This window comes from Zootermopsis nevadensis, unplaced genomic scaffold (assembly GCF_977971745.1).
Source record: "Zootermopsis nevadensis isolate Lab colony 2312 unplaced genomic scaffold, Znev_1.0 Znev_ptg000017l, whole genome shotgun sequence".
Classification (NCBI taxonomy): Eukaryota; Metazoa; Arthropoda; class Insecta; order Blattodea; family Termopsidae; genus Zootermopsis; species Zootermopsis nevadensis.
This window is the reverse complement of record NW_028259149.1, coordinates 8669570-8695965: the sequence shown is the minus strand read 5'-3', so window position 1 is coordinate 8695965 and position 26396 is coordinate 8669570. Positions and strand designations below refer to the sequence as shown.

Sequence of the window (26396 nt, the reverse complement as noted above, 5' to 3'; positions counted from 1 at the left end):
ATATGACTTACTCACTGTTGCCGACATAGGAGGTGTGACCCTCGCGTACCCTCTAGTGGTGACGAGGAGAGTTTAAGAGACTAGATAATGGCACGCGCTTGCGGTTTGTGGACGCGTGGACCCAAGAAAAGAAAAGAAAAGTGACGGAAAGAAAAAGGGGCAAGGATTTGTTATTCCACAAGATTGTTCCTTATTGAAAAATATCAGGTAATTCGAGGGGTAACCTCCCTCTCTTTGAATCTTTTCTTTCGCCAGAAAAGACCAATTCTTGTATTTATACCTGTTCTTGTTGTTAAGAGATTATAGGTGTTTTCGCTTTACCTTTCTTAGAAGGCTGGCACATTTTGCATTATGTACGAATTTGACATTTTATTCATAAAGCATTCTAACACCATTTAAGTAATTTTATGAAATTTCATATCGATTAGTTAGTCAAGAAATTCCTTGTCATTCATGGAACTTAAATCTCAAAACTGATAAATGAATTGCACTTGTATATTGAAACATGTATGTAAGACGAACCAACAGTAATTTACGTGAACACGGTGATTGGTAGCACTAAATATCACGGTTGAAACCAGCCAAAACAGAACCGAAGACATTCATCGCTCCGATGATAGAGACAGCAAGGACCTCTGAAATATTGGTAAACCTTTACCAGACTTTACTTTCTTGAATTTTCCACACATCTACTGTTTAATGTTTCAGTTTATGCATAGTGAAAATACTATTTATAACCTCCTCAGCATATTTGTAAGCCTCACACTTTCTTGATGTTCATTAAAGGAACTGTGTTAAGGGATACTAAGGAAGTTGAACCTAATACATTTGAAGTGGACCCTCAGGCGACAATAGAAATGTATTCATGGCTTACTGCGTCCCGTTTGTCCGGGAAGGAATAATTAACGACCTCATCAAACGATAAGTATCGAGCCCGAAGCGCATTATCCATTAACAGTTCACTCTTGTGTTTCTAGAGCGCAGCACGGACAACAGAATTAATAAGAACACGACAAAATGAGCAAATATAGCCTTGTTTCCGTACCACAGTGATCCGCGTTTCTGACACAAGAATTTCCCGTCGTAAAAAGCAGTTGGATTGTTTCGGTACAGTTTAAGCTATTTTAACAAAATGTTGGACGAATTATTTTGGCCTAGGAGAGAAGACGATGGGACATGGAGAAAACTGCTTAATGAAGAGCTTAAAAATCTGTACTCCTCCCCCAATATTGTCAGGGTGATTAAGCCTAGAAGAATGAGATGGGCAGGGCATGTAGCGCGCATGGATGGGACAAGAGGTTGGGAGGCCTGAGGGGAAGAGACCGCTGGGGAGACCTAGACGTAGATGGGAGGATAATGTCAGGCGGGATCTATGGGAGATAGGAGTTGAAGGAGACTGGATTTTGGTGGGACTGGTGGAGGGCTTTGGTTAATTCGGTAATGAACCTTCGGGTTCCCTAAGCCATCTAGTTAGTTGGACGAATAACAAGTGTTTTCGCTAGTGTAAACGGTGCCCTTTTCCAGTGTTCTGGAAATCTTTTTTAAGCGCCGCATGCCATAATTTGTAGAAGACTTATGTTGGAACAACACAAAATTTAACCTTACATTGGAATTGCATGGCCGTTATATGAGCATGTTAGTCCGTGTTCTATGGGAAGGAGGTACATCGAAATAAAACGTAATACGTGTTGAATAAAGCTATCGATGGCGAACCAGTGTTCTGTAATCCGAAATATAAGACACTGCCTTGTTCTGACTATAGCGTGCGGATATCGGCTGCAATTTCTTATAAAATTGTGCGGAACAAACGAGACATACTTCTGTTATGGAGACAAGGCTACCAACTTGATAAGTGAACTCTGAAGTAGTTTATAGACTATTTTATTTGAGTTACTGACAAAAATATTTCTTCATGAACTAATTTTATTATAACACATTTATACATGAATTTATTGCAGTATAAATTTACTTTAGAGATTCGTTGTAATAATATAAAGACGGAGAAATGAGTAATGTAGTTTTGCCTTCAAATATAATTTAGGAACTTGACATTTCCATTTGCCATTGCGCGTCCACTGTCTACTTGAAACATTTTAAAAATGATTTAGTCAACTAACAAATTAAAAAGAAAACAATATTCAGGGACTCATGTGAACGATAGGGCTCATACAATTGGAGATATCTTGACTAGCTGAATCTCAAGATAAAATTTATGTTTGTAGTAAATAATGATTTTGCATCTGTCTGGCTTCGTTATTAACTCTGCGTTCTTGAGTCTGTTCTTTATGGTCTGGTTTTTTAGTATTGTTTTATTCTTTTTGTTGTTGGTTTTTGAATATTGTTGTTTGAGTCCGCGTTATTGAATCCGCAACTTTGGGACTGCGTTGTAGTCTGGCTTCTGATTTTTGTGTATTGTGTGATTTCTTGGGTATTTCTTTAGTGTGATTTTTTGAGTGTGTTTTCGTGTCATTTTTGAGCCTGACTTTATGAGGCTGCGTTTTGAGTCAACGGTTTCATAGTTTTGGGTGTAATCTCCTCCCTGAAAGCAAAACTTTTGTTATTAAAACTTTTGTTTTATCGTTTTTCGTTCGTTTGTCTTCTTCCAGTTTTCTACAGCAATTAGATTTCGATATACGGAAAACATCTTCACCACTTTTTGAATCTACGACTTTTTCTGGGGCTGTGCCCTTTTTAATATAATATCCCAGCCGAAACAGACAACTTTGATCTTGGCGCCGTTATTCCATCGTGCTTAGTTTCCGAGCTACAGAAAACTCCCTCACCGGGACTTGAACCAGTCTTGTTGTGTTTATTCGTGTAATCGCCCCGCCGATACAAACAATTTTGTTCCTGATGCCATTTTTCTGTCTTGTTTAGTTACGGAGCTACAGAAACCATCGTCGGGTCTCGAACCCAGGACACTTTTTCGGAGATTTTACCTTTCTAAAATCTCTTCCTTGTTTCAAGGCATACCTTTGCTAAGTTTGGTGGAAATAATTTGGTCTCTTCTCGAGCTATAACCGCACTTACAAACACAATTTCAATGTTACATGTCAGATGAGAGTTCTCTTTTTCGCGAGAAGAGTTGGAGAAAGTGTTAATGAAGAATTTGCTTTCAATAGTTAATTTATTTTGAGTAGGCGTAGGTTAGAATTTATAAATTCGCTGTATCAGTTTCAGTCATCAGCGTCAAACGCAGATTAAAATCTACTTCTGTATGATATATTTCATGCTAAGTAAGGTAGATAATACATTATTTTAGTTGTATAAGATTTTACATCTCATATTTTGTGTTTGTTATAACCTATTTTATGACAGGCGGAGTTGCAAAGAAGGCTTAGTAAACACTTTCAGTATAAGCAACTGAAGTTTTAAGACACGTTGGTTTATTTATATGCACCAATTACTTTTACAATCAGTATCTCTACATTTTGCTCGCAGTTGTATTTTTGGTTTCGTGTGATTATCATTGGAGTAGCAATTATTCACGAGTCATTAATTTGTTGATCCTTGTAATTTTATGTTGATTTTAGTGAGGCAAAGCTTAATTCCAAGTCATATTTGTATGGACTTAGGAATTTACAGGGTTTAGATGACTGTCTCCGGCACTGTAGTGGTTCTGCTTTTTTTATGTTATAAAGTGGCGAGCAAAACGGGAGGGGGGAAAATTATACAGGCCTTTTAAGAATGTAAAATGCGGTTCAACTGGTTACTGAAACATTTATCTTCTAAATCGCGAGTTGAAAATCAAAAATTAAGGGAAAGAAAAGTATACAAATTTGACCGCGTGTTGCACAAGCTTTAGGAAAATGTAACTTGGTATTATGAGACACATGGTGTTTAAAATGTCCTTGCGGGAATTCTTATCTTCTGAAGCGTTAAGTGGGAGGGGGGGGGGAGATAGATAAAATTAGCCTGCATAATGTTGCCCGCCTGTGCCATGAAGATGTGAAATTGTCTAGTGTTAATATAGCCAGTTGTTTGAATATGTCCAGATAACACGCATTTCCATAAATTTATCTGAAATAAACTTAATTCCATGACTTTAGGTACAATATTTGCCATTGAATTTCAAATTCACCCTACCAGCCTTTGCTTAATTATCCGTATACTACTATAAAATAGTTATTTTTTTAATTGTAATTCTAACCATTTGAATTTAAATATTTTTTCTTCGAAAGTTGTAAATTTAGTTTAAATTTTATTTCGTTGCTGGACCACCTGTCCTACATTCGAACAGTTATCCATGAATAAAGACGAATGTTCTCAGCAGAAGAATTTTCATTTTCAAATTGATCTACAAGCGACAATATTAGCAGGTGATAATAATCAAACAGAAACACTGAAATGCTCTTAAGTTGCTGTGTTTATTACACACACAAAGGGCTTAGGTTCTTTTCCTGGCTGTTAAGAGGTTCTATTATATAAATAGACCTATCCAAGTTTCCACACTTGGCGACAGGCATTCGATTCCCGGAAGGGAAAGATGTTTTGATCGTCACTGCGTGGAGACCCGCTATGCCCTGCCCTGTATCCAGTGGCTTCTATCTAGTGCCGAGTATTTTGTCTGGAGCTTAATTAAGCACCAGGGACAACTTTGCTTTGTTTATTTCTTATAATGTTAAGCCTTTTCCAGCTGCAAGTCGTTTGCCACTATCACTGTCTGGGTAAGACATATGATACACACAAGCAACACTTATGCTTTTAAATTGCAGATAATTAATCTTGTTAACGTAAACCAGATCGGTTATTTGATTAATTTCCAGATCTTAAAGCAGTCTCCATAACTAAGCAAGATATCAGTTTTGGAAAGTAGAAAACTGGCTACTAAACAGGGCAAGCACTGAGCGGACAGCACAAAAATGAAACGAAACACTTCACTCTCACTTTCAAAACATAATAGCTCAACAGGCCTTCAGCTTCTTGAGAAATATCGCTTTTCTTTCACTCTCCCCTAATGTATACTCATCCTCCATAGTGTTTTTTGTGGTAATGGGAATGGACCGAAACTTGAGTTGTTTTTTAGGACACGTTGAAAATCCTATCCGTTAACGCGAGTTCTCCTAAGCCTTAACAATCCATAGTTTAAACACAAGGAATTTGAAGGGCTTATATACGAACTGCTAGTGTGATTGATGGGGTGAACCCTAATATGCATTGTTTTGCGCATGTGCCAGAGTGCGCAGTGTTTTAATTCTGTGTAAGAATATCTTTGTGGGTTTGATTTTTATTAGTATTCTAGCCTGATGAAAACATAAGTTGATGGGTTTTGAGAATAAAGCGGTGAGGGAAGTATTTTTTACTAAAGCAGAGGAAAAAAGCAGGACGAGAAATTTGCAAATTAATGTGGATTCTCATAATTTGTTCTCTTCACGAAATATTATTTTCATATTTAAGATGAAATGAGCGTGGAATCACGTACAGTGGAGATAAGAAATTCTAGAAATATTTTCGGAAGATGTGAATGGTGGAGACTACATAAGATACATACATGTGGATGGTATGATATTACTAAAATGTATCTTGCAATAATACGGTGTGTGACAGTATGAATTGGATTCAGGTGACTCCGGGTTGGGGTCACTGACGGGGTTCTTGTTTACATGGTAATGATCCTTCGGTGTTTATAAAAAACATTTCTTGACCAGGTGTTTCGATAATAAGCTTGCTGAGAAGGAAAGTTACTTTCTTTGCGAAATTAATGACTGTAATAGTGTAGTTTATTTTTTACCTGGATCAACGAAGAAATTTTGTGCCAAAAAACTCCGCATCTTTCATGGACAGATGGGTTCATTCAGTCGTCACTGCATGCAAGATTGTCGCATGCGACCAGGTGTCTGCGTCCTGTCAGACGTTTGCGGATTCTGAAGACTGTGTTGTGCAACTTTCGTCCACGTTTACCACACTTATTCTTAAAGTCCTCACTGGAGTTTGTCATTGATATCACCAATCTAAACAGCGCGTGTGGTTGAATTATCAAACAACACGTTCAGAACAGCTAGCACTCGCTGTTCAATCTTTTATCTAGAAGCCACTGGTGAAGTCACTAAATCCGCGTTTACGATGCAAACACAACGACGCAGAGGAACACTTTGGTACCAAACGATGCGTCCAGCTGTGTGGATGCATGCAACATTTCCCCAGAAGCATTACACACGACAGACCAATATTGTGATCGTGGGCCTCAAAAGATGAATCTTATTGGATAGCTTGACTGTGCTTGTAGTATAGGGTAGATGTGGTCCAACTATTCTTTTATCGTCTTCCTTTCACTCTCTGTGGAGAACAAGTCTTCCTACTACCCCTCGAGTCTTTAGGGGAGGTTTTTAAGGTCACTGAGGTCGTCCTCAGTCTAGACAGACAGGACTTTCGGCGGTCGTTGTCAGGGTTTCAACTGCGGGCGGCTAGAACTTGGCTGCGACCTTGGAGCAGAGTCCCTGAAGTTCCATCAGAGATGCAACCGCGGGCAGCTTCCAGCACCTGCGCTAATGGGATTAGTTGGTGTGTATTTTATTCGAACGTTATCATCAAAACAGTGTTTATTTATGCCTTGGAATAATTCAGTTGTATTCTGATAATTAACTACGTTTTTCAACCTCAGCTAACTATGAAGACGACTGTCTTCTGGGTTGTTGCGTCTTATCTGGTAGACGTTTACCGACGTGTCAGAGGTACGAGATTTAATTTCCATGTAGCATTCTTTCCCGAGGTCATGATTGTTGCTTATCTGGTCAAGAAATCCCGGCCTTGTGTAGAACTGGAAGGTGGATTACTGTATTCAAAATAACCTCAGGAGGAGACCACCTTCTTACGCCTTAGCCTATTTATTTTAGTCGACTTTAACCCTTTAAGACCTACCTGGACCGATAGAAGTCCGTTTGGGCACTCGACGTCAGTTCGTTAGAATTGTATTTATCCCGTCGCTTTCTTCACATGGCCACTAGCATCCGGAGTCTCTCCGATGAATTTTTGCCAAAATGAATTGTCGCGACATGTCACGATGATGGCGTCCCGGCGTTTGGATTCAGTTTGGATTCTGTGGTGGGTATGAGAATTGTCGCAATTACCTTTGGGTACTTTTAACAGTGCTTTATTATTTATGTTTATGGATTTAGAGAGAGAAGGATAATTATGTTACTTTGATTTCTATAATAAAACCGTCAGTGTAGACTAAATTGTGGGTGACGAATGTGATGACAGAATGTCCGGTGGATATTAACATGACAGCTGAGGTTCGTTGCAGAATGACTGATTGCCAAGTTCTATAAACTGCGGGCATCAATTGAACAGTTATTCGTCCACGTGAGTTGATGTTGCTTGCTACTGCATTTTTTCTTCAAATTTGTTAATTGGTGGTGGAGGGGGGAGTGAAACCAATCTGTTGTTTCCTTCTCAAGATCAGGAGATTGGAATTGAACGATGGGAACATTTGTTTTAGGGAATGAATCAGAGTGTTTTTTTTTCTTGAAATATTGGTTATTGGACACTATATCACCAGATAAAGAACGTTTTTTATGACGAAGCATAAATATGAAACAGGGGTCGATATTTAAATTACGAAATAAGAATTATAAATATTACTTTCATTGAATTCCTTTACATGGTTTCTGGAAAGGAGTGCCTTGGACTTTATATATAAAGAAATTTATTACAAAATAACACTCTTTTCAATATATTCAGAAATATAGTCAGAAACTGTCTGGATCATACATTTCGTAAAACGATCGAAGTGTACGTGTGATACATTATTACATAGAGCAGTAAATATAGAACCCGCTCAGAATGAAAATAGTTCCAGACTGCGTGATGGTTGAATTTATTTTTATGTGGCCCAAGATATAAAAAGGAAAAAGGAATGTCAAGAATTTTTTTATCGTGTATAATAAGTCAAGTTTCTGTGTGCTATTCTTTAGGGTGACTTGGAGGTAGGGTCTGTGTTGTGTAACCGAGAGCCTTTTATGCAAAAGTTGAGGAGCCTGTGCGTTTAACCGTGGATTCCAGTTAACTTCTCGTCAGCAGGAATGATAAGTTTACCTTGTACGCAGTTTAGTGTTAGTGTCCTTAAATGACCGGTACGTTGTCGGCGAAATTCAAATGGCTGGCAGACACGTGTTGGCTGATTTCGAACGAGTAACTTCAGTTGTGGTTGACTGTTTCGTCAGTCTCATTGAAGACGATGCCGATGAACTCAGGGCGCGAGATTCGTGTAAAAGTGTACTGTAAAACTCGTGGATGCTACTAGCGTTGAATGAAGGGGGCTCGCGTGGCATACACGAGAAATGCATACAAAATCTTAGTTTAAAAATATGACTGAAGATAACAGTTTTGTAGACCTGGGCGTAGATGGGTGGATAATATTACAGAGTATCTTAAAGTAAAGTGTTATGGGGGTGAGGATTGGATTCATCTGGCCCAGTATAGAGATCACTTATGGGTTTTTGTGAACACGTTAATGAATCATCTGGTTGTGTACAAAGCGGGAAATTTCTTGCTATCTGAGTGGCTGTGAGCTCGTGAAGAATGATTCTCGGATAGTTTTGAGTTGTTTTATCTGTTATTTTGTTAGGTATGTGGACATAAATCCTTATTCTGCAGGGTGAACTTACGTCTTCCCTAACATAATTGTAAGCGAATTTCATTTTAGGAGAAGAACTAAGGTAATATAGTGGTGACAAACAATGGAATTCGTAACGATGCCGAAGAATATGCGGTCTAATCAAATAAATAGGGCAGAACAGATTGAATTACACTCAAATACATGAAGGATTGATATTAACACTAGTGTCATGTCGCTGAATCATGAGGCACTGTTGTTGGTGTGACTGATGGCAGGGTACGAAGGTTCTGTAGCCACCAGTAACGTGACGAATTACCAATTTTTTTGGAAACCTGTCATTTGGTTCAAAAGTGTTAGGTGGCACATATGCAGAGCTTTTGATGATACCAAGAGCCTGTCACCGGCGCTGTAAAATTATTGCATGTAATAAATCGTAGTTAAATAAACGAATTATTCGACAGATTCGAACCAGGCGTCTGTTCAAAACATATCAGAACGCGTTTACCAGTTTCGTTGTAAATGGGTATTTTATTTGACCACTGTAAGTGCTCTACCGTTTTTCACATCCCTGTCTTGAGATTGTTCGTTTACTAGTGTCATCGTAATGTTACTGGCTGTGGCATTGTGGAAGCACCTTTAGTACTCCTCGATTAGACCTCCCCCCCACATTCATTACGTATGCCGCAGACATCATACAGAGACCCCATCCCAGTCTCCCATCTTGGTCACAACAAATGCCAGCACTCGGATTGACTGCAGAATTATGCCTCTCACAGCATGAGCGGTGTAAGTACACATTCAAATTTTGAACATGTTTTCAAACTTCTTTTTAAATAAATGGTCCGATGCATCGTCATATGCCTGCATGTCTGGTTATCGTCTTTGTGATGTCACAATGAAGTAATGTGCGAGCCTTCGAAATATTTCTCGAGAATGGATCTCAAGGACAAACAGTTGTCTAAGAAATACTAGCATGCTAACCACTGTCACTACAGTATAATGGCAGTAGGCAACTGAAGATTATGGTAGAGCGAATTCCTTAAACGTATTATTTGCGAAATATTCTGCAGTTAGTTAACAATGGTCAGAAAAATATTAATAATTCCTTGTTTTGAACGCTGGCAGAGAACTGCTAGCTGACCTCAAACAGAGATTGTATGACCGTATTTTGATTACACATTCAGGGAAGATGTAGCCTGTTTTTATTAAATTTACTAATAATTTCTCTCCAAATTAAGAATGAAAACATTTTAAAATTCCTTGTTATGGTGGACTGGTATTTCGTGACGTATTTTTAGACAAGTGACGTTACTGTTTTCAAAATTTAATTGTAATTCCGTTTTTAGAGTTGTTTATCTTGTGTGTCTGTTCGTTCGTCCGCCGTGTTTTTGATACTCGTCTGTCCGCTAGTTCTTATGTCCTTTGTTAAGTTTTGTTAAATATGTCGCTACCTTAATAACTGGCAAAGTATGACGAAGTGTGAATTTCTAATTACTATTAGTTAATAAGACAGAGTCTACACCTGTTTCGAAGTATTTCAACATTGAATTAGGCTGTGTTTATAATTTAACTCAAGAAAAATAACTTGAACAAAATTTACATAACGAAATTAAGCGTTTGTAAGAATTTTAGTTATTTTCTGTTGACGAATGTTAGCATTCCGGTAACTTTTCTCTAGAGTTTTATTTCTAAACTGTTTCCGTGACATCTTATTGCGCTGTTGCTTGTAATAACTCTGATGCCACTTCTCTACCCACAGGCGCCATAGATGCATGCTGTTTATTGCTACCCATACATGTCCACTAAAAATTTCTCTGCGAACCGTCTCTTGCTGTGGTAAGACGTTGCTAGTGTCAGGTATCCTGACCGAAGTTTTCATCTGTCCCTCCAGACAAATGGTGGGACAATACCTCTAATAATCCAAGCCGGCTTCCTTCTATATCCTTTTTAATTAATCATTTATTAATGTTATCATTCGACTGCAGCCTATGTAGTCTGAGGAGACAGCGTTGTAAAATATACTATAAATAAACAAGATATCCGAAAACAGAGTTGCAGCTTGGAACGAAATATTTTAATATTTAGCGTTAGTCGAGTAAAACGTGAATGTCTGTATTTAAAAGAACCGTAAGCTCGAGGCGTGCCGCCAGATCTATCCTTGACATGGGCTGACTCCAGGAAGAATAACTACGTTCTTTACTTTATAGGGTGTTTAAAACTCTGTATCTCTTCGGGCATATTGGCGGTGTCAATTCCACGCGATTTCTTGCAGTTACTTTTATACACACAAGAGGCAGTTGTCTGTGGAATACTCTACCATTCCCATGATGAGCTTCTTCAGTTTTGTATTTCTGTGTTAAAGCATGCATTTATATTGTCGTAAAATCACGAATGGTTACTGTTAGCTGTTTAAAGACGATGCCTTGTACCGATATTATGTAATTTGATCATGATAATTAAACAAGTTGGAAACTCACTGATTGTGTAAAGTTAGGCTTACATCTGGATATCTGAACTTATATGAGATACATGTTTATTGACAAATTGCCAGAAATCATCACATACAAATGGCCATACATTTTGTATGAGATGCATCTCGCGTTGGCATTACTAAATATATTTTTTATCTGGTTATTCTGCCACTGACTTCGTAAGTAGCGAGCCTGACACGCAGAGAATCTCTGTTGAATAACGTCTTCTCAAAACAGAACGAAATTTGCTGTGTTGATGTGCATTTTTGCTGTGTGCGACTTGAAATTATATTAAAGGTTTGAATATTGATTATTTTTGTTTTTGTGTTTCGTGTTAGAATGACGACATGGCTTGAGAAAAAAAAAACACTTCGTATTGAAAAGAAAAGAACAAGTAATGTTTTGAATATTAAGTTTAAAGAATAGGATGCCAACGTGTGCAGCTGTGTTTTTAAGCAACTGGAAAGTTCTTAAATTGCACAGGAAAGAAATCGAAGAGAAATGATTTAATGCAAAGAGAAAATTTAGATATTTGTATCTTCACATGTATATAAAAGGAAACACAAGGCAAATATTTTAGGAATTTATATAATTTGCGTAGTTTGTGCCGATGAAAGTAGCGGAAAGTTTCTGATATATGTAAATCTGTCTTAACATAATTCATTATACTCATGCTTTAAATGTGGCAGTTAAATGTTTTCCTTATTACTCTTATTATTAAAATATTTATAGCCGGTTTTCCTTAAAACTAATTTTAGAAAATATAATGTGAGTTAGGCTGAATTCGACTGGCAAAGGATATTTTCCAATGGCGGGCTGTTGTGAAGATGGTGGTTAATCTTTGGTTTCCATAAGAAGCTGTCTTGATCAGTTGAGACACTGTGGTGCTCCAAATTAGGACACTGCTCCGTGGGGTCGGTTTTTCATTATATGATCAGCAATATTTTTTCCAGGCATACTATTTTTCGGTCGCCGTATAACGATATTTAATACTGTCCTGGAAAGGGCGTTTGACAAATATTTCATTTCTGCGTGAATTGTTTAGTTCGTAAATCGATTGATAAATCGTGATTTATGTTGATAGCTTAAACTCGAAAATTCTTAACATAATTAATGTTGTCACAAAGGTGGTTGTGGTGCATTGTAATTATGCCAGCGCTGATGATGCGAGCCATAGATAAGCCAGTTTATTTATGAATTATTATTTCACTCAGCCGTGTACTGGTCGAGAGCAGTTTTAATAGACATATAAAGAAAAGTGGGCGTGAGTTACGTCAGCTAATTCTTTAGTTTTTAATAAATGTTTGTCGGTATGAAATCGCTCTAGAGTTTTAAGTGTATTCTAATTACAGTCATCCATATTCGTATGTTTTAGATTGCTACGGGGTTCACTGGTTCTGATGCTATTTCAGTGGGAGGCCTACGTGTTGGAAGACGAGTTTGGATCCACACCCAAAGCTCATTTAAATGTTATTTAAAAATTCGGATCATACCTAAAGTAAAACCCAACGGGTCTCCATGACAGAGACCAAATGATTGATGCTGCTTAAGGAAGTATACGTTGTTTGTACAAAATACGTAAATATACTCTGTGACAAAATGGCAAAATTATCGAGTGTTAAAGTAGGCCCCGTGGATCTGTAGATACCATAAGGCCTTAAATGGTTAGCTCATGCCATCGGTAGAAGGAGATTCCAGTAGGCTATGCACAAGTACCCGAATCCTACGTTTACCTTTTAAGAAGACCATTGTGAAGTTTTCACGTTTATTCTTGTTTAGATTTGTTTTGTAATCTATTTGACGCACGCAGTGTTTGCGTTCGAATTGTGAAAAATAACTTGTTGTTGTAAATACTGTGTTTGGGCTTTAGACTATGATTTGAACGTGCATTATGTAAATGACTGTCTTCTGCGATGATGCGCTGTTTTTTTACGTACTTGACCGTCGATTCAGAGCAACTCGTCGTTCTGACTGTGGAGGCAGTAAGCACCTCTGAAAAGTCGTCCGACTTCTACAAGACTGTTTAGCGCACTGTCCCAAAAGGCAGCCGCCTTTCTTGAGTCCAGTACTACAACCACACTAGGTGGTCTCTGTTTAAAAATCACGAAGTTCCGATTTTTGTAATATCCTAAATTTCTCACTTAATTCTTCCTAAATCCTAACACTCTCTTCAGTACGCGAGTTTACTTTCAAGCACCTGTTATGTTCTTTCCTCAAAGTAGTTGACTGCTCTTACTTCCGTACAAAACAGTCGGTTGGGGAAAGTATACATGATTATGACAGTTTTAGAACTGAATAATAACGCGAACTTTCGGAATCTGAGAAAATATTTATCGATTGTAATTGATATTAATCGAGTGAGAAGATCGAATCAGTGGAAGTTCCACCTTCGCCCAACATGTTTATTATAGAAATCCAATAGTAAATGTTATCAAAATTTGTTGGCTAATTCTGGATCTTGCGTTACCATGTTATGACTTTGAGTAATGGTATTATTATAAACCATATGCGGAAGGAATGGTATCAGAGGGCCAAGGACTACTACATTTTCCTGCTAAGTTTATGGTCGCTGCTGTCATTATCACTAGGTCTACTTTTAACCCTGTAGTTAGGAGAATTCCACGGCAGAAATATCGTTTCTGTAAACTGTATTTATCAGCACAACAGCTTCATTAACCATGTATTGTTTTTTAATGAATTCATGTTGTGAAGTAAGTGCAGATAATTGCATCACGAGTTTTAGATTTTACTGCTCATGTACTGTATTTAGTAATAATAAAGCAGGACTAGAGGGAAGGGGAGTGTGAATACGCACGGAGAAAATAACATAAAATATTTTGGTTTCGGAATCTAGTGGGAAATGTCACTCTTTGGTCAAGGGTGTATATGATAAAATATGATAAATACTTCTTAGAGAAACAGACGGTAATTGCGTCAACGAAATTTAATTGTGGACTCTAATCTTCTGAATTATGACGCTGTGTAGACTTCACGGTGGTTACCAACGTTTCAGAATAACGTGTAACCTGAAATTGGCGGCGATACATCTCTACATCTCTCCGAAGGGTTGGGAACCGCCTATTTGGCCAATTGCTTCGCAACCGAGAATATTACAATCAACATATTTATATTTTTGTGTAATGTAAAACAACAACATCGTTGCCGTGCTAAATCGATATTGTTTCCAGTCGGTAAAGTTAACTTATCACCAATTGCGCAACTAGGCCATTGATTTGGTTTGTAGATAATAACATGGGCTTACCTAAATTCTTGGTAATTGATATTGTTTAGAAGTTACGTTATATATTACGAACATGTGTATTAGTTGAATTTATTGAAGAAGTTGATCATAATATATAATTTCAGCTCCCTTTTTATGTAGGTTGAAGAATTTGAAATAAAGTAGATGCCGTAACTCTCTGTAATAACATGGGTCTTTAGATGGCAATGTAAGTAATGCTAATATTTCAAAGAATACAATGGCTGAAGTTCTTCTTACCCCGTACTAAATTGTGATCGCAGGAATTTCACGTGGCTCGCCTATTCATAATAAGGTACGTGACTCCAGGCTGGTGAAAGGCTGACCGCATCGTGTACCTAGGTCTCAAGATCGTGAACTGTGACTGCCTCACATTCCAGCACGAGACTTCCTTCGCCTCATAATGAATAGCGACTTTACTTCTATTGTTCGGAAAATCAAACGCAAATGCAGCTTATGGTAATTAGTACAACCAAGTGCAAGAAACAGAATTATCCATGAAAGAGTTAATTATTTAGTGAATACATTAAAATGTGACTCGTCATTTTATTTTATCCTGGAGGAATGGTAGTTTCGGGCGTGTTTCACAAATATTTACAGTGGTGCTTGTTTAAATGTTGTATTAAGGACTCTGTCGTAAGGCTCTGGACCATTTCAATCGAAGATCTACTTTACACTACTAACTAACTCTATGAAGCACAGTGTTTGTTAAGAAGCTGATAGTCGCTCGTCTGGATGTGAAATTCGCCACCTTTTATGGAACTCGATGTTCATTATCGTGATCCCAAATCCCGCCTTTGGGCCGTATTCTGAGCCACATCTCATCTTTTTTCTCTTACTTACAGCCTACTCACACTCGTACTTAATTTTAATTAAGCATTTTTGTTTATCTTTATATTCAGAAATGCCAGTGGGTGTGAAACAAGAATAAAGGAACGTGCAAGGTTAACGCTATTTCGGTTAACATTTGTGTAAGAACCTACACCACATAAACTGGAATTGAGCCACTAACAGGTTCATTCATGTACGACGAGAAGGACTTTTCAGTGTCTACGCTGACAGATCACGGCCAACAACGAATGTTCTGTACCAGATCGACATAAGTAATTTATGAATGAAATTAAAACCAAGGCATGGCAATGAAACTTTCATGACGGCAACAAATTTTAAGCCTAGTTAACGCAAGGGAACTGAGCGCATGAAAGGACACATTTGTACTGAAATAGACTTGGACATTATGGCACTGATTTGTAGCATAATTTGGTAAGATCACCAAATAAACGATGACACGGACATTTATCTTACTGTGGCCTTAAAATTGAATAGGCGATTATTGTCAAACTGTTTTTACAGGCGATAAGGCTATCTATTATTATCTTCATATGTACTTGGTATCATTTATTTCATTGGTCCGTTTATCATAAATTAATGCTCGTATTTTCGCATTGTTACACCCAGGGGTGTGCTGCCAATTTGGTAACAAAGGACATTCACCGACTAGTTACCTTTTTTTTCGTGTTGGTACACGGAAATAGGACAGGCAATGTATATGAATATATGATCTGACATTTTCTGTACCGATGGCAAGCTGCTCGGGTAATTAGCCGAGAAACAAGGGGCTTGCAACCGAAGAACAGATCTTCGTGATTTGAGGTTTATGACTGAGTACGTTCTCAGCTTTGTCTTCTGCTGTCTGAGTTTGAGGATGAAACTGGTAATGTAAGGCATTACACGGTAAGCCGTAGGAATATATTCTTGTATTTTTGTACAATGAGGTCTGACTGTGAAACGGATCAGAATAACAAATTGTGCACTTAGAAGACTTACAAAGATTGCACGGCGTCATGGTCTGGGTATCTATACTATTCTTTGTACCATTGGGTAATATGCGTAATGATGAAGTTGTTATGGCCATGTTTCAAGATGTCCTGGTGTGCTGTGGTTCACGGCTCGTACTGCGTTTTTTTTTGAGTCACTACAGAGTTCGTGGGAACACGAGACGCCGTTCGAGTTAAATATTACACGATTTATGATTGACTGTGTGTGTGTTTTTTATGAATGATTTACTGTGTTCTTAGTAATGACACAAAATGACATTGTGTTCTATTTTATAATGCTGCTGTCACTAGGCAGCTTTTATGATTATCTCTAAAGGCAAGGGATAAAAGAAAAAAAGTAGGTAAGGGTTGAAGGTACGAAATACGCTGTTTCAACGAGACTTCTTTACTAACATTTAATGGTGAAATACGAAGAATAAGTAGGAAAGAATATACCTTGGCATTCACTTGAAGTGTTTGAGGAAAACTACGCAGGTGAAAACAAAACCCTGATCTAACCTCACATCACCTGATCAGACCCAAACTTAACAACCCTCAGTCCAAACTAAAACTTCACGTGACATGTTCTTAACCTGTCCTAACGTTTTCTTTAGAAAGTTTTGAGTGATGACGAGATCGTGGTACGGTTTGTGAGATCAATCTGTGCGCGTGGATCTCGGAACCCTGAAATGTTAATTTTGTTTTTGAAACCTTATGTTTAGCAAAACGTTATTTCTGCCCAACCCGAGATCTTATTCTCGCTTCTCCGACTATTGTCTGCATAATGGATGTGGCCTTCACACCGCATGTAGCATCTGAATGCATCAGTGGCATAACGACTCGTGCTGTTTCAGTTTCTTACATTTCTACCAGTTCTGCTGTAGATTTGTCGCGGTGATTGTAACACAAGGAACATTTAAGTGCAGAGTTACTCCTATTCCTGTGAATTACGCAGTGCGAGTAGAGGTAAAGTTCAGGGAGTGGGTTAGTCTTCGTTTGATAGTCTAGTGCCAGATTTTTAGTTTGGATAGAAAAGAAGTAAGTAGTTTGGTGATCGAAGTGGTCATTATTATTAATGTTTGCTAGGAGGTCCCAAAGGCCTCCGAGCCAAGACGAACTCCATGCTAGAAAGTTTTAGAAATTGCATATTTTTACGTAAGGGGTTAATTAGTCAGAGTATGTTTAGCTTACATTGTTGAGATGTAGAATGAGCTATAGACATTTTTTTTGTCCTCTTTGAGGTTAGCAAGAGTCGACAGTGGTCAGAATTTATGGAATGCTTCCATATCTAGTACGTGTCCGGTCGACTGACTCCATGGAACAAAGTCCTTCTTCAGAAACTTCTAGTCGGTCAGCTAGTTAATAAATTCCACCGCCTTTTATGGAACCAACAGTTTTTTTTCCTTACTATGTTCGTGACAGTCCGCCACTGGTCTGTACCTGGAGCCAGTAGAACCCAGTTCACATTCTCGCATTTTATTTTTGTTTCAGATATTTTCATTCATTGAATCTACGTCTATTACCTTCAGGTTGTCACAACAAATTTTGGTATATATTCCTCGTTTGTACTGTGCGAGCTATTTGCCCAACTTATCACATCCTTGTTGATTTTATCATCCTAATATTTGGCGAAGAGTACCTTCAATTTTTAAAGTTTATCGTGCACTGTCATCCCACTAGCCTATCATAGCGTGTGGTTGGTGACGTAATTTGTGAATAAAACCGTGACTGTTTTATCGCCACTTCCATGGACATTTCTCTCAGTATTTGAGGCGCTGAAAGTCAAGTGCTCCTCTGTTTTTCGGCACATGTGGGTCCTTGTGAATTCTCGTCTGATTTTCCTTGCCTCGCCGTAAACTCAGATAAGCTTGAGGACAGTCCGTTGCTAAGACTGAGAAATTCGGCGAGGGTTGAGTTCTAAATCTAGACTCGGACACTAGATAGAGGCAAGTGGTTAGTTTCACAATTCACTATTTTATTCTCTTGTAAACGTCCTGTGCTGTGTACTCTGTGTATTAGGATAGAGAAAAACAAATGGCTATTACTCGTAAAAATAATATCTGAAGTCAGAGTTGGATGGCCCGTTTGTATATTCACCAGTTTGTAAACTAAAAAAATATATTTGTATCTTATATGCGTCATGTTTGTGTTTGATTAAATATATTTATTTTGTACAGTCTATACACAAACGTTTGAAGTTTATTGGTGTTGTAAAAACTATATAATATTAAAACATTTTGTTGTGTAAAATATTATATTAGCGCTCTTAATCGTAAATACGATTTTACATTATATTTTTTAGCGCTTTTATTAAAACGACATGTTTCGACGGGTAATACCGTCGTCTTCAGGTTTTTATCAATTTAAAATATTTTAAAAACTATTAGATATTTGATGCAATATATTATAATGATCCGTAGTTCAGTTTGTAGCTTTCCATTTTCATGGTAAGTTGCTTATTGTAGTCAGACGTTATATTTATCAAGAGATGTTGTGTAGAGTAACGTGCGTCTGACAGCTGGTGAAGAGAATCTAAAAAATATAATGTAAAATCGTATTTACGATTAAGAGCGCTAATATAATATTTTACACAACAAAATGTTTTAATATTATATAGTTTTTACAACACCAATAAACTTCAAACGTTTGTGTATAGACTGTACAAAATAAATATATTTAAAAAAATATAATACAGCTTATGATACCAAGTCAAGTGCTGTTATTATTGTTGTTATTATGTTAATTTTTATAAGGTGTATGCACATTGTTAATCATACTACTTTATGCTATAACTTTCGTGTAATTTCTATGTATTACATTTCATATAAAAAAGAAACCGTTGCTAGCATTTAAAAAAAAAAGTTAGTATAAGTGACAAGCATTTCAACAGAATATCGTTTTTGAAACTGTATTGAGTACAGTAGAACTTTGGTTCATTTGACTAACTCGGATGGTTCATTAATTATCGCTGTCAAACTGAAAGCGAAGTGTAGATTTGTCTCGGCCTCGATGTTGACGCTTTATATCCTACAGAAACTTCTCTCAACTCAACACAACATACACGGACCTAGAAGGTCCATTACCTTACAAAATTGTAGGACTCTGCGGCCTGTAGTAATCAGCATTTCACACTGTCATGTTGGTATTATTGATGGCAGGGAATTAAAAGAAATGTATGAGCATGTGGTGGCCTCTATGGCATACTTCGTTTTGTTAAAATCTGTCAGCAGTTTAAGTGGTTATATTGAGGACGACGGACACATGTGCGTTGCAGACGAAAGTCGTAAGATTGTACTTAGATCACTTTAATTTTTCTTTTCCTGCCTCGTGGTTCCATGGTCAACGTGGTCTTGTCACTCCCTTTTATTTCATTCATTCTGTACGTTTTTTCATTGTCTTCTTAATCTGTTTATGAATGTTCACTTTAGCTTTCGTGGTATCTCAACAACATTTTTATTTATCTTTTTTGTTTTCTGCTTTTCAGTTTTTATTAGCATTTTAAAGTGGATTAAAGGTGAACTCTTATATGTAATTTACTTAAAATCATTTACCGGTTTTTCGTTTATCCTAATACGAGGCTTGTACTGCCAGATTGGGGGACCAAGCTTGATAACACGTGACTACTACAATTTATTTCTTTCACTGAGACAAAGTAAAACGTATGGAGAGTCGGGACACGACTTCTCTCGTGAATAACAGCTAATGCTTTAATTAGCTAGTAAAGTGGCTGACTTCGGGTTGAATAACCGAGGTTTGATTCCTCGTAGTAACAGTGGTTATTTGCTTTACCATCACGTCCAGACCGGAGCTCATCCAGCCTCGTAACCAACGGGCAGATGTTTGTCGGTGGGGAGGGGGGGGTCTAATATCACGAGAATGTGTGGGGCTTTATCCCCATAGCCCATACATCTTCACTGCTCTGGATAAGTTAGTGCAACGTATAATATTATACTTTGGTAATAAAACTTTACATCTGAACCGGTTGTAAATATTTGATGAAAATTGTTCCTTTTGGTGTAGTTTTTAGTGTGAGATGTTGGGCGTAGTTATTTTGTTTAAAAAATCTTAAGAATGACGTTGTGATGACGAAACACATCGCCGGTAAATGAGAATAAATTAGCGTCAACTGACAAAAATAAGTTGTGTTAGTGGTACAAGAAATAATACTGTATTAAGGAACTGCCGGAGTTTTGTTATAAGTTTCTTTAAAGTAGATTAAATTGTGTCCGTAATTCATGTGTATTTTAATCTAACCAACCTGAATAAACTCCATTCAGAAAAATGCGTCATTAAACAAGACGAACGATACTGTGAAATAAAACTCAGCTCTTTCATTTCAAGGGCACCTCGCCGTTTATGTCTCTGCTGGAAACAAATTCCTTAACCCCATCATCATGCGGCCTTCAGGTATTCAACACACATTCAGCCCAAGTTGACAACCAACACACCTTTGTGCGCAGTACACATCAGGGCTTCGGCTGTTTCCTGACTCGATCCAACTTGTTTATCCATTTTTAGCCTAGTTTTCGTTGTATTGCTTTTTAGATATCCGGACTACTGAAGAAAATTACGAAAACGTTGCCAGAACCGCCAGTTACTCGATTCGGATACCCTCAGGAGAGATATCTGGCTGATGTTCTTCTGGGTTTTGGCACCGTGTAGACTCGGCGGTAGATGTCAACGTTTCGGAGAAACATAGCGTCTATATCTACAGGGCTGAAGATGAAGACAGTGTGTTTCTCTGGAACGCTGGCATCTACTGACGAGTCTACACGGCGCCAAAACCTAAAACACCATCATCATCATTATCCTCACCGCCGTGAAAACCTCAGATCTCAGATAACTGGCCGTGTTGTTCTGAGATAACGTTCCAGCTGCGTTGTGTTTGGGGTAATCAGTGATCTATCATGTAGCTAGGCTAATTCCCGGAGTGTATGGCTGCAGTACGTAGTAAACCTAATGTAATGATGTGTCACACAATAATGCCTTCAGAGCATGTACTTTTCTCCGTGGCTAAAGACTGAATAGCTTTAAAGTGATAACAAGGTAAAAACAAAAGTGAGCATTGTCGCATGGTGTGGTCCTGCACGTCAGATATATAATTTCAGAAATAAATATATACGATTTATTTATTTGTGGTTTATTCATCTATTCTGCCAGTAGGTATGTAGGGTATAGGATGGTAAGGATGCGTAAGGAAGTGATCGAGGCCTAATTTAAGCTACGAATCTGTCGAATTCCAATACAGAGAATGTGTCTGAACTGAGGTTAATTTAATACAATTTTTGTGGATGAATCGTCCTGATGATGGAGGCAGTATGACCTCTGAAACTTTGGTAAACATTTACCATATTACACAGCGCAACAACTCAAAAGTCAGAAATCTTCATATTCACCGCTGTGAAAACCTCAAATCATACATTTAATATATTAATTTTTTCAACTGCTTTAAAATAATTGAAATTTGCGGGCCGGCGCAAATTAAACGTCATGTTACAGAACACGGATGTAATGTATTTTTGAACCTGACATCGCGTTCTCTTGCTGCTAGAAGTGTGATGTGGTTAGTTACCTCATTTCTTTTCACAGAGAATGTTTCAACAGCCATCCCGAATTATGTAATTCAATTGCAATTTGCTGTCAGGACAGCAGAAGGAAGCTTTGTGCAGACAAGTCGATGGTCATAATTAAAGAAGGGCCGATCCACTCACAAGATGAAATGTAGGGATTTTGTCAGAGATACGGCAAGGGGGAGATTTGACATGTATCGGGTGGAAGTGGTCGTAGGTGAAGGGGAAATCAATCATTATCGATCTTGGCAATCACTCAGATGTGTTGTACTTGTCCTGGATCTGTCGTCAAGTGCTGTAGATTCCGTGAGCAATTACTACCGTGGCTACAGGGAAACTTCGGGGAATTTTTTACACGTATTAAATTAATTCTTGCGATAAAGTTTGCAACTTAACGGGCAGTTCGAATTAACTGTTATCCGTTATTTTATTCCGCGTAGTTTAAAAATCTTTCTGAGATTTAATGACTTCATATGGGGATTTGTAAGGAGCCAGCTTACTTTTGATCACTACAAAATAGACGTATAGTTTTTGTTGGTTTGGTGGTACTAACACTTACTTAGCGTCGATGTTTGAAATTGCACAGAACCTAACTTCCGTGCCCTTACATACGCTTATGGTCCGATGTTTGTATAGACAATACTTTTCAATGGGGCTTGCTTATCCGTTTGCATGTTGTCAGGGTTTGAAATGAGAATAAGGATTCAAATATAATACATTTTGAAATGTAAATATATATTGCATGATCATATTATTTGATAGACAATAATAATAACAAGAGAAAGTTTAAAATTTTGGTTTTATTTGTAAGTTTTTAACTTTAGAATGCTTGGTATGGACACTGATGCACAGTGTTTTTGTAGAGATAATTTCAGAATTTACTGGCAGAGCAAATTGTGCAATTAGTTTTAATATTCTAGGATAGGACTGGCTGTATTTCTCGCTTTTATAACACAGCACAAATAGACGAGTGTCACCGCTTGAACCCGGCCTACGCTTCTCACACCAATTTAGGAATCAAGTAACTTTATACTGTCTGAGCTGTTGGCAGCATTATTAGCTGGAAAAATGGTTGCAGCAAATGTGGTTTGTTCTTGAATAGCGTTTACATGACTGTTATTTGTATATACATTGTTTTTACATTTGTATACTGCAGGTGAAGATATGCATCATCGACAAAATGTAAATCTAAATTTCAACTTATGTTTTCTCCAGAGACAAACACGTTTTAAACCTTACATTGCAGTTGTGTTGGAAAAGCTGATTACGAGGCTGTTTAATCTCTCTCAGCTTATGAAGTGCTTTCGTAACAAACAACCAATTTTTATAATATTCTATAGGTCGAACTTCTAATTGGTGCTTCATCTCAAAGCGGCATAATTGGAATTTTGAGTCGGTGTCGTGTATACGCGTCGCTACGCTCTGCTTCGGTTTTCCAGCGTCGTGTCATATGCCTTCACTAAGCTTTTGTAGGCGTCTCGGCTGGTGGTTTGTGAGTATCCTTTCGTATGGCGTCTCGATGTTGTTCTTGGCTTGATCTGGAATTTAGTCTGCGTTGCGAGGATAGTGTCGCGACGCTCAGCGTCGTATTGTGGCATTATGTGTAGGGGAAGCAACGCGTATCGTCGGGCTTCTCGTCGTGGGGTGAATTCGAATATGTCACATATGTCTTCCCGAAGGTCACGTGTAGTCCAATGTGAAGAATTACTCCTAAAAATTAGATCTTCACCGAGATCTCGAACCCGCGACATTTTTCTGGTTTATCATCTTATTTCGAGTAATCTGGTCTCCGAAACGAACAAATCTTGCCATGGCGGTGTTCTTATCTTGTGCTTAGTTTTGGAGACTCGAACTCAGAAAAGCTTACGGTGTTGTTCTTATAATGCCCTTTTAGAAACAAACAATTTGATCTTGGCACCGTTATTCTGTAGTTTTTATTATTAGAATTTTAGAAGTCATCTTTATTGGGAATCGAACCCAGGATAATTTTTCGGAGTTCTGAGTGTTGTTTCTCCAATCTCTTCGAAACGAGGAGCTTTGGTCCAGGGACTGTTTTCTATTGTTCTTAGTTTTCGAGCTACGGGAAACTGCCTCAGCGGGAATAATTTTCCTGAGATTTGACTCTCATGTGGTCTCTTCCTGCTCTCAAAAAATTAACATCCCAAGTTTGGTGCAAATCTATACATACGTTTTTGAGCTAACAAACACAAAACCACAATTTCAAGGTTGTATGTATGGTTATTGAGACGAGCTTCGTTTTCAGAGGATTAAAACGTGACTTTATTGTATTTTAAGTTCAAGGTTTTTGCAGATTCGATGGATTGTTGTTATGTGGTGGAGCCAGTTAACAATTTACCGTCCTCTTTTCGTAGATAATACAGCAGTGGTGGCGTGACGTCATGTAATGATTCTCCGTGTTCGCTTCAGTCAGCTTATTTACAGTACACTGGCCTCTTTGCTAAACTCTGTTTTGGTGTCGCTGACCTCACGACCATTCTGAGGGCAGGGCAGTGAGTCTTATGGTATCTGAGGACGTCATGAATCAAGATTATGATATTTTTTAATTAGCCATTTTGTTGAATCTCGCAAATAATACGAATTATTTTTTTTAGAATAGTTGTTGCAGAGAAATGGACATAATTTCTTGAAGTCTGAAGGTTTCTGACAATGGCACATATCGTAGGAAAATAAGAGTTGGGGTATTTTGTGTTCTGCCGACTCTCACCGCCGTTAAAACGTCGCATATCTTTGCAGACAGAAACATCTGCTGCATAAATAAATATCAGTGACAAGTTGGAGGGAAATAAATAGAATTTTATCCCAAAGAATTATGAATAATGATCGACGGGAAAATATAAGTTATAGAAAAACCAATAAAGGAATGGATTCACGGAAGAAAATTTTAACTGGAGTATTGAGATTCCGTATGCAGTCAGATGTGAAAACTTTATTTATAATTTATAAATATGGTCGTCGTTAATCCCAACCACAGACTCGCTTCAAGAGACTATTTATCTGTTGTAACTGAGGAAAACTCTGATGGCTTAGTCGGTGTGTATGGTTCTGCAGACAATTAACAGGCGATGGGCAATGATCAACTGTGCAGATATATTTATTAGAACTTATAGAAAATTATGAAGACACGCTACAGTTGCCCGTTAATAATTACGGTTCAATCTAAAGTAGTACTTAAATACAGATTTTTATTTGAAAGTGTAACACAGCGGTATATAAAATTACATCTGTCAATTACGAAAGCTCCGAAGCGTTTACACTTAAACATATATTTTACTACGTTGTATAGCAGTAAATATGCATAGGCTGTGGATGACTGAGCAGTCTTTAGTTTGAGCATTGTTTCCACAAAACACAAAAATTAAAATTGTCTAATGGTGCTTTAACAAAAAAATTGAATGTCTCTCTTTATTTCGTTGAAGAATATACGATTTTGTTACTGAAGTGTCAAATACGATCTGACAACGAGGTTATGTATAATAACTGTACATAATATCCCCTATTTAATAGATTTATCATGGCAGTGGTTATAACAACAAAACACTTTCGCGAATATTGTCATATAAGGTCCAAAATCCCTTGATAACAAATGATGAACAATCAGTTGCTATTTTCTGCCTTTATGGATGAGCAAATCTAGTGAAGACCCATATATTGGGTTCAACTTCTATCGTGTCTGGTCGAGTAAGTAGGCAAAGATGAAAAACCGAAGTCTGTACCACTGAAGGAAATCATTAGCAATTTCCATCTGTGTTTCGATTGCATGAGATTTATAATGCCTTGTGATCTTGCTGCTGGTTGCCAAGCGTTTCGGAGGACGAATCCTATGCATTTCAGCGAAATTCTGATAATCATTTAGAACGGGGTTCGTCAGCCTGCGGGCCGCGACTGCATGTGGCCCTCGCAGCCTTTCTGTTCAGACCATCACATGATTTTTGGAGAACTTTCTTTCGTGAACTCAAGTATGTTCTTTTGTTTTATATAATTTAGTATGGCAGGGGCTTATTAAGAGATTTTTGTTAACTCGTATGGAGAAATGCAGCTATTGTTTTTAAGTGAATACCACCTGTGCTCTTGAAGTTAAACGAATAAATATTAATATTTATTTCTGTGGTCGACAAAGATATGAATAAGCAATGCCACTCGCAGTAATGAAAAGGTTGCCATTCTCTGATCTAGAAGCCCACACGACGTCATAAAACATAAAATTAAAATCGACATCTTTAAAGCCGTAAGAACCTTAAATCTCAGATTCACTAAGTTTGAATTTGGACCTGAACAAAACCCAGTTACAAGTAAGCTGATCAGAAAAATACGGTCCTGCAGCGATTGAGTAAAAACGTCGAAGATCTTTTGCGTTTATGCTCTCTGGTTAAATTATCTGAACTTGGAATAGGGCAATGAAAAACTGAGATGGGTTACCTGTCTTGTAGGTTTCATGCGTGACTTCTAGCTGGTGTCTGGATAATTTTCGTTCCACGGACTGAATGCTTCGAATGTTGCACCTTTATTGAGATGTATCGTTTCTCCACGACCTTGCCACGTGTTGGGCCAGCCGCTAGTCTTTGTGGACACGGCGCTCCACATACTGTCCAAGGTCCCTTCCCTCTTCCAAGTGCAACAAGTAACAAAGTCCGCTCGATGTTTATCCGTTTGTCCTCCTTGAAGTGTTTTCGTCCGTTTCTGAAGACGTGTCCATCCGACAGA

The 26396-nt window shown here is 37.9% G+C and overlaps 1 protein-coding gene and 1 long non-coding RNA gene across 7 annotated transcripts in view; one reads left to right on the top strand and one right to left on the bottom strand.

The window, feature by feature from the left end:
- Positions 1-26396, top strand: part of MESR6 (misexpression suppressor of ras 6) — an 841969-nt gene that overhangs the window by 469304 nt on the left and 346269 nt on the right. The window lies entirely within an intron of this gene.
- Positions 1900-26396, bottom strand: LOC110839314 (uncharacterized). The gene is made up of 3 exons (XR_002546427.2): positions 26112-26396; positions 6859-7036; positions 1900-6485 (listed from the first exon to the last, which is right to left on the bottom strand). It is a non-coding gene; the product is annotated as an uncharacterized LOC110839314 (long non-coding RNA).